Source organism: Mustela erminea, chromosome X, assembly GCF_009829155.1.
Source record: "Mustela erminea isolate mMusErm1 chromosome X, mMusErm1.Pri, whole genome shotgun sequence".
Taxonomy (NCBI): domain Eukaryota; kingdom Metazoa; phylum Chordata; class Mammalia; order Carnivora; family Mustelidae; genus Mustela; species Mustela erminea.
The window spans coordinates 80685663-80697437 of NC_045635.1; positions in this window are offsets into that span (position 1 = coordinate 80685663).

Sequence of the window (11775 nt, forward strand, 5' to 3'; positions counted from 1 at the left end):
AGTATTTTGTCCATTTACATTCATGTTTATTATTGATAAATGTGTATTTATTTCTATTTTATTCCTTATTTTGTTGTTTTTCTCTGATCCCTTTTTCTCTTGTTCTCTTTCATGACTTTTTGGGCTTTTTTTGGTGGTATCACTGGATTCCTTTCTCTTTATTCTTTGCATATCTATTTTTGGTTTTTGATTTGTGGTTACCATTAGGTTTGTATGAAACACCTTCTGCATATAGCAGTCTATATGAAGTTGATGATTTCTTAAGCTTGAACCCATTCTTTACTCTTCTCCTTCCCATGTTTTAGGAATATGCTGTCATATTTTGCATCATTTTATTCTGTGAGTCCCTTGACTGATTTGTACAGATATATTTATTTTTACTGCTTTGTTGTGGGTTTTTTGGGTTGTTTTTTGTTTGCTTGTTTGTTTTTTGTTTTACTTTTCATACTCTTATGGTGTTTCTTTTCCACCCAAAGAGTTTCCTTTAACATTTCTTTTTGGGCTGGTTTAGTAGTCATGACCATTTTGAGTTTTTATTTGTCTGACAAAATTTATCTCTTCTTCTATTCTGAATGATAACCTTGCTGGATATAGTATTTTTGGCTGCAGATTTTTCCTTTTCAGCACTTTGAATGTATCATTTCACTGCCTTCTGGACTGCACATTTTTTGCTAAAAAATCTGAAAGCATTATGGTGTTTCTTTTGTATGGAACTGTCTTCTTTTCTCTTGCTGTTTTTTAAATTTTTCATCAGAAATTTTTGCCATTTTAATTACTATATATCTGGGTATGGACCTCCTTGTGTTGATTTTTGAGGCACTCTGTGCCTACTGGATCTATTTTCTCCCCAGATTAGAGAAGTTTTCTGCTATTATTTCTTCAAATAAATTTTCTTCCCCCTTTTCTTTTTTATCTTCTTCTGGCATTCCTATAATGTAAATGTGATTATGCTTAATGAAGTCACTGAATTCCCTAAGTCTATTCTCATTTTGCATAATTCTTTTTCTTCTTACTTGTTCAGCTTTATTACTTTCCATTCCAGAACATTAATTTGTCTCTTTGCTTCCTCTACCCTTCTATTTATTCCATCAAGTGTATTTCTAATTTCAATTACTCTGTTCATCTCTGATTTTTTCTTTATTATTTCTGTGTTAAGAGTCTCACTCATGTCCTCTACTGTTTTCTCAAGTCCAGTGAGTATGTTTATGATGATTACTTTAAACTCTTTATCAGGCATATTATATATTTTTGTTTTTCCTAGGTCCTTTGTTGTGGTATATTCTTGTCCTTTCATTTGAGACATATTACTCTGTCTCTTCATTTTGACTAACTCTCTGTGTTTCTTTCTGTGTCTTAGGAAAGTCATCTATGTTTCTTGCTCTTGAAAGCAGTGATTGGGGAATGCACTTTTAATAAAGTGGCACCAGATCTCTTTTACAGGGGACACACAGCTGTGACCAAGACTGTTTCATCCTGATCTTCTCTGCAAAGCCTGAATGGGTAGGAGTGTGGTGCCATAAGCTTTGAGAACAGGCCCACTCCTACAGGGGATGCATAGCCACTATGGGGTCTGAGACTGGCTGGGCTGCATCAGGAATCATGTGAGAGTTGGAAGGGTACAATTTTGATAATGTGTGTGTGTGTCCTCCATATGAGGTTGGGAGATACATTTTGCCAAGATTTGACCCTGTCTTCTGGGGGAAGGAACCCACAGCATGGTGACTGAGGCAGGTTCAGTTGGAGGGGACAGGGTATGGTATAGCAAGTTTAGTATGATGGAAATGGCAGCTGTCAGCTCCTTTGTTCTTGGAAAAGCCCCTCAGAGAACCCTGAGATTAGTAACTAATTCCCCCTCCCACATGTCCCAGGTGTTTTTTGAACTGCTGCTTCTAAACTATATCTCTGTGGGCTGTTTGTTGTGCTGTCTCTCAAAGGGCAGGGACTCAGCTTCCTATTGCCCCGAGCTTTCCCAGAGCTGAGCTCACTGATTTTTAAAATTCTGGGCTTTAAGTCCTGTTGTTTGTAAGAACTTATAAATTCAACCCTTCTGATTTTCAATGCAAAATGCTATGGGGATTCTTTTTCCCATGCAGCCTACCCGATGTGATTGTTTCTCACCTATCTCCATGCCTGTGATTCCCTACCTCTGGCGGCCTCCATCTGGCAGCCAGAACCATAGGGATTATCTCTCCAGTGTCTGCCCTTCCTAAACTCTTCTATGTGACCTCTTCTGTACATTGAGTTGTAAAATTTGCTCTGCCAGCCTTCGGGCTATTTTCTGGGTTATTTGCACTGATGTGAGTTTTATCTAGTTGTGCCCATGGAATGAAGTGAGTTTAGGGTCCTCTTGCTTTGCCATTTTCTGAGGACTTTGGACCTGTTTCTTAAATACATTAAATATTTGTGAATAGGTGAATCAAAATCTTTAAACACATTTGCATAAAACAAAACAATCTTCCAAATATCCACAACAGGAGGTATATAAAATGTATTTAAAAAGTAGCCTCGAAAACTGCAAAATGCTATTAAAATGTTTATGTTTTTTCTACGATTTAAAGGTAGATTTCTCAAAATAGAAGGAAATGTTTCTTTTTTAATTTATTTTTTATTATGCTCAGTTAGCCAATGTATCATTAGTTTTTGATGTAGTGTTCAATCATTCATTAGTCACATATAACACTCAGTGTTCATCATAATGCATGCTACCTATTAATACCCATCACCTGGCTACCCAATCTCCCCACCACCCTCCCTTCTGTAACCCTCAGGTTGTTTCCTGGAGTACATAGTCTCTCAGGTTTGTCTCCCTCTCTGACTTCTCCCCCTTTGGTTTTCCTTCCTTTCCACTGTGGTCCTCCATGCTGTTCTTTATGTTCTATATGTAAGTGAAACTATATAATAATGGTCTTTCTCTGACTGAGATATTTCACCTAGATAATCCCATCCAGTCCCATCCATGTTGATACAAATGGTAAGTATTAATCCTTTCTAATGGCTGAGTAATATTCCATTGTGTATATGAATCTTCTTTATCTATTTATCTGTTGAAGTGCATCTCAGCTTCTTCCATAGTTTGGCTATTGTGGAAATTGCTGCTACAAACATTGTGGTGCATATCCCCCTTCTTTTCACTACATCTGTATATTTGGGATTTATACCCAGTAGTGCAACTGCTGGGTCATAGGATAGCTCTATTTTTAACACCTTGAGGAACCTCCATACTGTTTTCAAGATTGGCTGTACCAGCTTGCATTCTCACCAGCAGTGCAAGATTATTTCCCTTTCTCCATATCCTTGCTAACATTTGTTGTTTCCTGTTTGTTATTTTTTTTCCATTCTAATTGGTGTAAGGTAGTATCTCATTGTGGTTTTGATTTCTATTTCCCTGATGGCTAATGAGGTTGAATGTTTTTTCATGTGCTAAGAGTAGGAAATTGAAATAATAGGAGGTCTATTATTTTCCTGGAGAGGTCACAACAAATTTCCACAAACTTAGTGGCTTTAAGGAGCAGAATTTTTTTTTTCTCACACTTACAGAGGCCAGAAGTCAGAAATCAGGGTGTCAGTAGTACTGTAGCTCCTCTAAGGGCTCCAAGACATAATCTTTCCTTGCCTTTTCCAGCTTCTGCTAGTTCCTGGGTTTTCTTGGCTTGTGGTAGTATATATAATTGCAATCCTTACCTCTTTCTTCATGTGTAGTTCTCTCTTGTGTCTTTGAATCACAAATCTTCTTCTCCATTCTCTTATAAGAGCACTAGTTATTGGATTTATGGCCTACTACAAATACAGGATGTTCTTATTTTATTTTTTTTTAATTTTTAATTTTTTATAAACATATGTTTTTATCCCCAGGGGTACAGGTCTGTGAATCACCAGGTTTACACACTTCACAGCACTCACCAAAGCACATACACTCCCCAATGTCCATAATCCCACCCCCTTCTCCCAAACCCCCTTCCCCCAGCAACCCTCAGTTTGTTTTGTGAGATTAAGAGTCACTTATGGTTTGTCTCCCTCCCAATCCCATCTTGTTTCATTGATTCTTCTCCTACCCACTTAAGCCCTCATGTTGCATCACCACTTCCTCATATCAGGGAGACCATATGATAGTTGTCTTTCTCTGCTTGACTTATTTCGCTAAGCATGATACGCTCTAGTTCCTATTTTTAAATTCTTATCTTAATTACATTTGCAAGGACCCTAATTCCAAATAAGGTCAACTGTGCAAGTATGGGGGGTCATGGACATATTTTTTTTGGAGGAAATTGAATCCACCATGGAAGGACACATTCATATAACCTATAATAATAATAGCTAACAATTAGCAAGGGCATTTCATGGGCAAAACATTCTATAAAGCACTTTCAATGCATCAATCCATCTAGTTCTTGTGATGACTAGATAAGATGGAAACAAATACAAAGAGGTATTTTACTTTTCCAGTATCACATAGTGGTAAATGGTAGATCTAGAATTCAAAAACATTCTGGCTCTAGCACTCATGCTCTTAATTTCTCTACTATGTTGTTTCCTAATTATTGTTAATGCTATAATAATAGTAATATACTACTACTACTAATAATAAAAGTAGCTATCTTTATTGAAAGCTACTAACCAGACACTGAGCTTAGTACTTTAGATGGATTATGTAACCTATCCCTCACAACAACCTCGTGAGATAATTACTTTTGTGATTTCCACTTTATAGTCAAGAAAACTGAAACACGGATAGTTTAAGTAAAGTTTCCAATGTTATACATAGGTATAACCTTACATGGGTTTGAAATTGAGTGACCTGACTCTAGAGTTGGTGTGCTTAACAACAATATGACACTGACTCTGATTGAAACTTTATTTTTTTAAAGATTTTATTTATTTATTTGTCAGAGAGAGAGAACACAAGCAGGGGAGGGGGCAGACAGAGAAGCAGACTCCCTGCTGAGCAGAGAGCCCAATGTGGGACTTGATCCTAGGACCCTGAGATAATGACCTGAGTCAAAGGCACAGGCTTAAGCCACTGAGCCATTAAGGCACCCCTAGAAGGGAGATTCTTAAAAGACATTTCCACAGAGAGGAATGCTTCAAACAAGTATTCTCTTTAGGCCAGTCCAATTCAAATCATAGGTTTATTAAACAGTTTCTGAGAACAAACTAAAAACAAGCCCAAATATGCTGAAAATGTTCCACCAGGATAGTGCATATTCAAAAACCTCTGTGTGTCAACATCTTCCCTACTGTGTTCCCGTTTCAACTGTCAAGTTGATATATATTTTTAAAAAGTATCTAATTACTGTCTAAAGAGGAAATTAAAGTAAAATGCTAGCCACAAGTCTTGCTTTACCTTATCATTTGAAACTAATAATTGGTGTTAAGATCTAACTCTACATACAGATATCATTTAAAAAATACTACTAAGAAATTAAAGGTCAAATTTAAACTTGCAACAGTATCTCAATCCCAAAGGTAGACTCTATAAATATAAGCAGGAATGCCAGGCATATTGCACAACTCCAAGGAGTTGATATTCACATTAATGTCTATGTGAATGGGGTCCCCTGGAGTTGTAAAGTGCACAACCTGCTGGGCAGTATCAAGAGACCTTGGTCAGCAGAACTGATTCAGAGCAAAAAAAGGGCCAAAGCAAAAAAGTAACTGATTACAAGGAGTGCTGATCCACACCAATGATATTTTGAGTTTTAGAAAAGTCAAAGAGACTGCTATACTTACAGCTTGTTACTTGAATACTAGTCTGATGTGGCTTTGATGAGCTGAGGGAATTATAGTGAAGAGCAAAGCTCAAAAATTTAGCTTTATCTGAAGCTTTTTTGACTCAAACCACCAGGTGCTAGATACCTGATGGGAACTAGCTTTCTTGTGAGATATTGTTGTAATTTCCATTTGAGATTGTTAAGAAGAAAAAGAGTATCTTAAGAGACTTAACTGAAGGTATTCCGGTGCTTCTAATAACAACAGGAAACCTGGTCATGCATAAGGACCTAGAAGATCAAAGCCATATAAAAGCAAATTAGGAGATCCTTGTGCTGGTCATTGATTTTTACTGCCTGAGCACTTCCTCTCTCTCTCTTTCTCTCTCAATCCTGTCATTTGGAGACAATTGCGGTATATTTCACCCAGTTTTTGTTATTCCAATTTTGTGTTATATTTGACTTACTGCTTCTGCCTGGAAACTCTTTTTCAATGGCTTGTTGGCATTTAGTTTATATCTACAAATACCTTTGGCTTGATATTTGGTGGGTATTTAGTGTGCCATAAATGGTGAAGGTGAGAAACAGACTTTAGAAGATGTTACACTTCACTGAATGCTACTGTGTGCCAGAAAGAGATTTAAATAATCTTGTTCATTGTCTCAGTGCAGAGAATCAAACCCAGGATTGGCTGATACCAGAGCTCATGTTATTAACTACTAAACCATACCACCTTTTTACAAGTATGCTTAAAAAATTTTTAAGTTCATTAACGTGCCCTAGTCACACCCAAAATATATAACTTGACTTTCTCTCTCTTTTCCATCTCCCTCTTTATTTCACCTTAGTCATTAGGTGAAGAGTACATGGGACCATGACAAATAGCTCAGGACCTTTTCTAAGAACACATTACCACTTTTAAAAAAAATAGAAAGGAGAAACCAGAAATCTTAAATTCCTCTTGAGCTATGACAATCTTTTGATCAATTCCTATCTTTAAAACTAATTTCTGGCGCACCTGCATGTCTCAGTTGGTTAAGTGTCTGTCTTCAATAGAGGTCATGACCTCATAATTCTGGGGTTGAGCCCTGCTTGGGCTTCTTGTCAGCAGGGAGTCTGTGTCTCCTGCTCCCTCTATCTCTCCCCCTGCAGTGCTCTTTCTCTCAAATAATATTTATGAATAAATATATAAATACATTATACACACATAAATAAATCTCTAATTTCTGTACATTTTTTGATGTGGAAAAAATTAGAGGTTTATTTTCATGATTTCATTATCATCTTTAATCCTTATCATAAAAATAAAATTTACAGCTTTGCCTGGGTGGATCAGTCAGTTGAGTGTCTGCCTTTGGCTCAGGTCATGATCCCAGGGTCCTGGGACTGAGCCTTACCTCAGGCTCCCTGCTCAATGGGGCATCTGCTTCTCCCTCTCCTGCTCCCCTGCTTGCACTCTCTTTCTCTCTCTCTCTCTCTCTGTCAAATAAATAAATAAAATTTTAAAAAGACAAAATTTAAAAAATCCTTTGTAAAGAAGAGTCAGAGAGTCATTGTTATTTTTCATTTTACAGAAAAAGAAACAGATAGAGTGAGGCAAAATTCCCTCATCCATTTTTGAAAGGAATCATAGCCTCAATGAGCCATCTAGGCTGCAAATACCTTAAAAATGCTTCATCCTAGAGAAGGTAAGATGACAGAGTAGGGGAATCCTAAGTTTGTCTGGTCCCTTGAATACACCTAGATAGTTTTCAATCATTCTGAACACCTGCAAAATCAGAGATCTGAGAAAAGAAATGATGCATGTGTACAAGTAGAAAAGTAACCACCATTTGGAAGGTAGGAGGTGTGGAGACATGAATACATTGTGATATAACTAAGGATCTGGTGGACGGGAGGAAGCCTGCTTAAGGAGGCTATTGCAAATTGTTATAAGTAGAGTAATGCAAAATCAGAACTATAAGAGCTCTGCTACAGTGGGGAATGTCCCTGGCTTAAAAGTACTCAGGTGGTAAAGTGGGCATAATCCCAGGTGTGACAGTGTGGTCTCAGGATCCCAGGGGTCACAGGAAGAATGGGTGGTGCCTGAATGCAGCAGAGATCCTAGCATAGGAGTGAGGAAGCTGGCTGAAAACAGAGATTCTAGGTGCAGGCTTTCTGCTCAGTGCTGACATAAACTGTGAACTGTTGCATGGTCATGTCACTGCTTTTTTGGCAGGAGTCCATCAAAAAGCAGAAGTGTGGCAAGAACCATCACTCTTTCCCCAGGAGAAAGAGCATGGGTCCACAGGAATCTGTAAAATTTGCAGTTCTGAAACTCAGTTGTGTGCCTGATATAAAAATTATCAATCACAGGCCAGGGGAACACAGAATTCTGAAAGAAACAGAGGAGACAAGAGTGATTGATTCCTCTGTTGTGAGGGATCCCTGAAGAGTGGGGGGGTGAATTTTCAGTTACTGGGCTAGAGACTGGGGCACATCCATATTCATCCTGCCATTGGTGCTAAAAACCTTCAGGGAGCAAAACAGCACCACAAGGTAGAATCCAGAGCTGCTGACACTGAGTCCTGCCTCTGGCATGGGAGGTGCAGCTGCACTAGGGCAAGTCCACCTGAGAATCAGTGCAACAGCCCCCCACCCCCATGAGAAGACCAGCAGAAACAACTCACTTCCACCATGTTTACTGATCACAGAGGGCTGCAAAGCTTCAGTTTTTTGGGGGAAACAGTATATAACATTCCTTATATTTTTACTCTTTAGACATTTAACATTATCTGTTGTTATTTTTTTTCAATTATTTCCCCATAAACTCTTGTTTTATTTATTTTTATTTTTTATTATGTTATGTTAGTCACCGAACAGTACATAATTAGTTTTTGATGTAATGTTCCAAGATTCATTGTTTACATATAACACCAAGTGTTCCATGCAATATGTGGTCTCCTTAATAACCAACACCAGGGTCACTCATTCCCTTTTCAATTATTTTTTATTCATTTTTAATTTTTATTTTTATATATAATATATATTTATTTATTGTTTCCTTTCATTTTATTTTATCATATATATGGAAGTATATATATAATATTTAAATTATATGATAAATATTATATATAAATATATAATATTTTTATATATTTAACTATATATATAGTTAAGCTATTTATATAGCAATAAAGAAATTCTTATTTTGGGATCTAGTTTCTTTTAACAAGCAGACAAGAACACACCCAGAATCTAGTTTTATTTTATTTTATTTATTTTATTATTTCCTTTCTGCTGTCACTGTTGTTTTTTTCTCTTCCTTCTTTTATTTTTCTGGACAAGATGACAAAATGGAGAAGTTCACACTAAAAGAAAAAACCAAAGGTAGTACTCATTCCCAGGGATTTAATCAATACAGATAGAAGTAAAACTAGAATTTAAAACAACAATTATAAAGATACAGCTGGGCTTAAAAAAGGCATTGGAGGGACGTCTGGGTGACTCAGTCAGTGGACATCTACCTTTGGCTCAGGTCATGATCTCACGGTCTTGGGAAAGAGCCCTGCATCAGGCTCCCCACTCAATGAGAAGCCTGCTTCTCCCTCTCACTCTGTCTGCTCTCCCCCTTCTAGTGCTCACTCTTTGTCTGTCAAATAAATAAGTAAAATCTTAAAAGAAAAAAAAAAAAAAAGAAGAAGGAGGAGGAGGAGGAGGGGGACAAAATGGCAGAGATCTAGGAGACCATGTTTCAAACAGTCCCCTGAATTGAGCTAAAAATCTACCACAATACTCTGAGCACAAATGAAATCAGCCTGAGATGTAAGATTATACACTTCTGGATATCTACCTGAGCAAGAGATCATCTGTGGAGAAGTAAAACAGAGTAGGAATGCTCAGACTGATATCGGAGGATAAACAGAAGGGGGAGGGGGCCACCAGAAGTGACCCATTACAAAGTAATACCCCAATAAAAAAGTGTTCTGTAGTTGGGGACCAGCATTAAGTTGAAGTCTGGTTAAAAGCACAGAAAAAGAACAAAGAGTCTTAAGGGGCAGTTGCTGGAATTGGGCGGCCTAAAACATGGAACTAAGCCCACAGTCCAAAGGCAGTCACAGCTGGTGCCTGCCCATGTCAGAGAGAGCTCAATGGGGGATCCAGTTGGTGGTCCCTGAGCTTATGGCTTTCTGTTGTTTGCACCACCACTGGGGCTCCATGCACCCCTGCCTGTGCCTGACAGAGCCTGGGGCAGGCTCCTGCCAGAGGTCCCTGGACCTCCAGCATTCCACAACCTGCATAAAAGCCATGGAGTCTGAAGGCATCTGGCATGGGTGTGATCTCCAGACAGCAGTCCTTGCAATGGCAGCCACTGGGTTTGGGTTCATTGAGACCAATATTGCTCACAATTTTAGTGACATGGGGGTGCAGAGGCAAGCAGAGGCCTCAGATGACCACTGAGACTGTGGCTGGAAGTGCACACTGCCTGTGGGAGGTTGTAATGTTCAACAGAGTTTGCAGAAAGGGAGTCTGTGTGTTCTGGACCATCCAGAGGGAGATTGACTGAGGTTTCTCTCTGAAGTGGAGGATTGGGTGCTGACAGTTTACTTTGCACTAACCCTCTGAAAAGCCAAAAAAGACACCAAAGGAAAAAACCTCCAGAGAACAAAAAGCCTGAAAAATCAGTTGCCACAGACCCTAACCCATTGATAGGGGGTCAGGGCACCTCAGTCCAAGCAAGACTGACTGAAAAACAAGCCAGTAGGTCCCAACCCCAGAAGACAAGCCAAAAGAACAAGAGGACAATAACCACAGGGTCCCCATAAAACTGGAAAACCACAACATTAGGGGAAAATATATATATATTAAACCCCTGCTATTGCCCCAATACCTGTATATTTCATAGATACAACTTTCCTTTATTTTTTTTTAATTTGTTCTCATGTTCTTGTTCTTTTATTTTTTAACCCCCTTACTGTTACAACCAGATGTTTAATACATATTCCATAATAACTTTCAAACTTGAACTTTTTTCATACATATAACTGTGTTTAATTTTTTAATATACATATAGATATAAGCTTCAAAGTAATCCCTTTTCCCTATTCAATATTACCCCTATATATGAACCAATTTTATTTTCCCTACATCTCTGGAAAGTTGAGTCTTTTAACAGAAATAACAAAGATACTCCCAGGAAAAAATGAAATAAACTTTCTCACCCACATCAAGTGTTTATAACCACCTTCCTTCTTATTCTACCAGTGCTCCTGTGTATTTGTTTTGTACTGTATAAATCTTATCCTTGGAATTAATTTTGGCTGGGTTTTTCTTTTTTTTTTTTTTTCTTTCCTTTTTTTTTTTACTTCTTTTTTTTTTTAAGATTTTATTTATTTATTTGAGAGAGAGACAGTGAGAGAGAGCATGAGCGAGGAGAAGGCCAGAGAGCGGAGAAGGTCAGAGAGCGAAGCAGACTCCCCATGGAGCTGGGAGCCCGATGCGGGACTCGATCCCGGGACTCCGGGATCATGACCTGAGCCGAAGGCAGTCGTCCAACCAACTGAGCCACCCAGGCGTCCCATTTACTTCTTGACTTTTAATTTTGTCAGTCTTTTTGTTTGTTCATTTTTGTTTTTGTACCTTATCAATCTTACCTTTGGGGTTCATTTGGGTGGGTTTTTTTTCTCGTTTTTTTTTTCTCCTTTTCTATTTCTTTTTTTCCTTTTTTCCTTTCTTCTTGGTAGTGACTTTTGATTGCTCTGAAACTTTCCAAGGTGCACCTTGACTGGATCATGGTTGATATATTCAGCTATACATCCCCTCAAACATCGTTCACCAAAATGACTAGCAGGAGGAACACCCAACAGAGGAAAAATTCAGAGACTGTGCTCTCTCCCACAGAACTATTAGATATAGACATAAAGAGTATGTCAGAAAGAGAATTCAGGATAACAATTATCCAGGCAATGTCTAGGTTGGAAAAACTATTAGTGATAACATAGAATCTCTAAGGGTTGAAGTGAAAGCCAACCTAACAGAAGTGAAAAAAAAAATGCTATCAATGAGATCCAATCTAATATAAATACTCTAA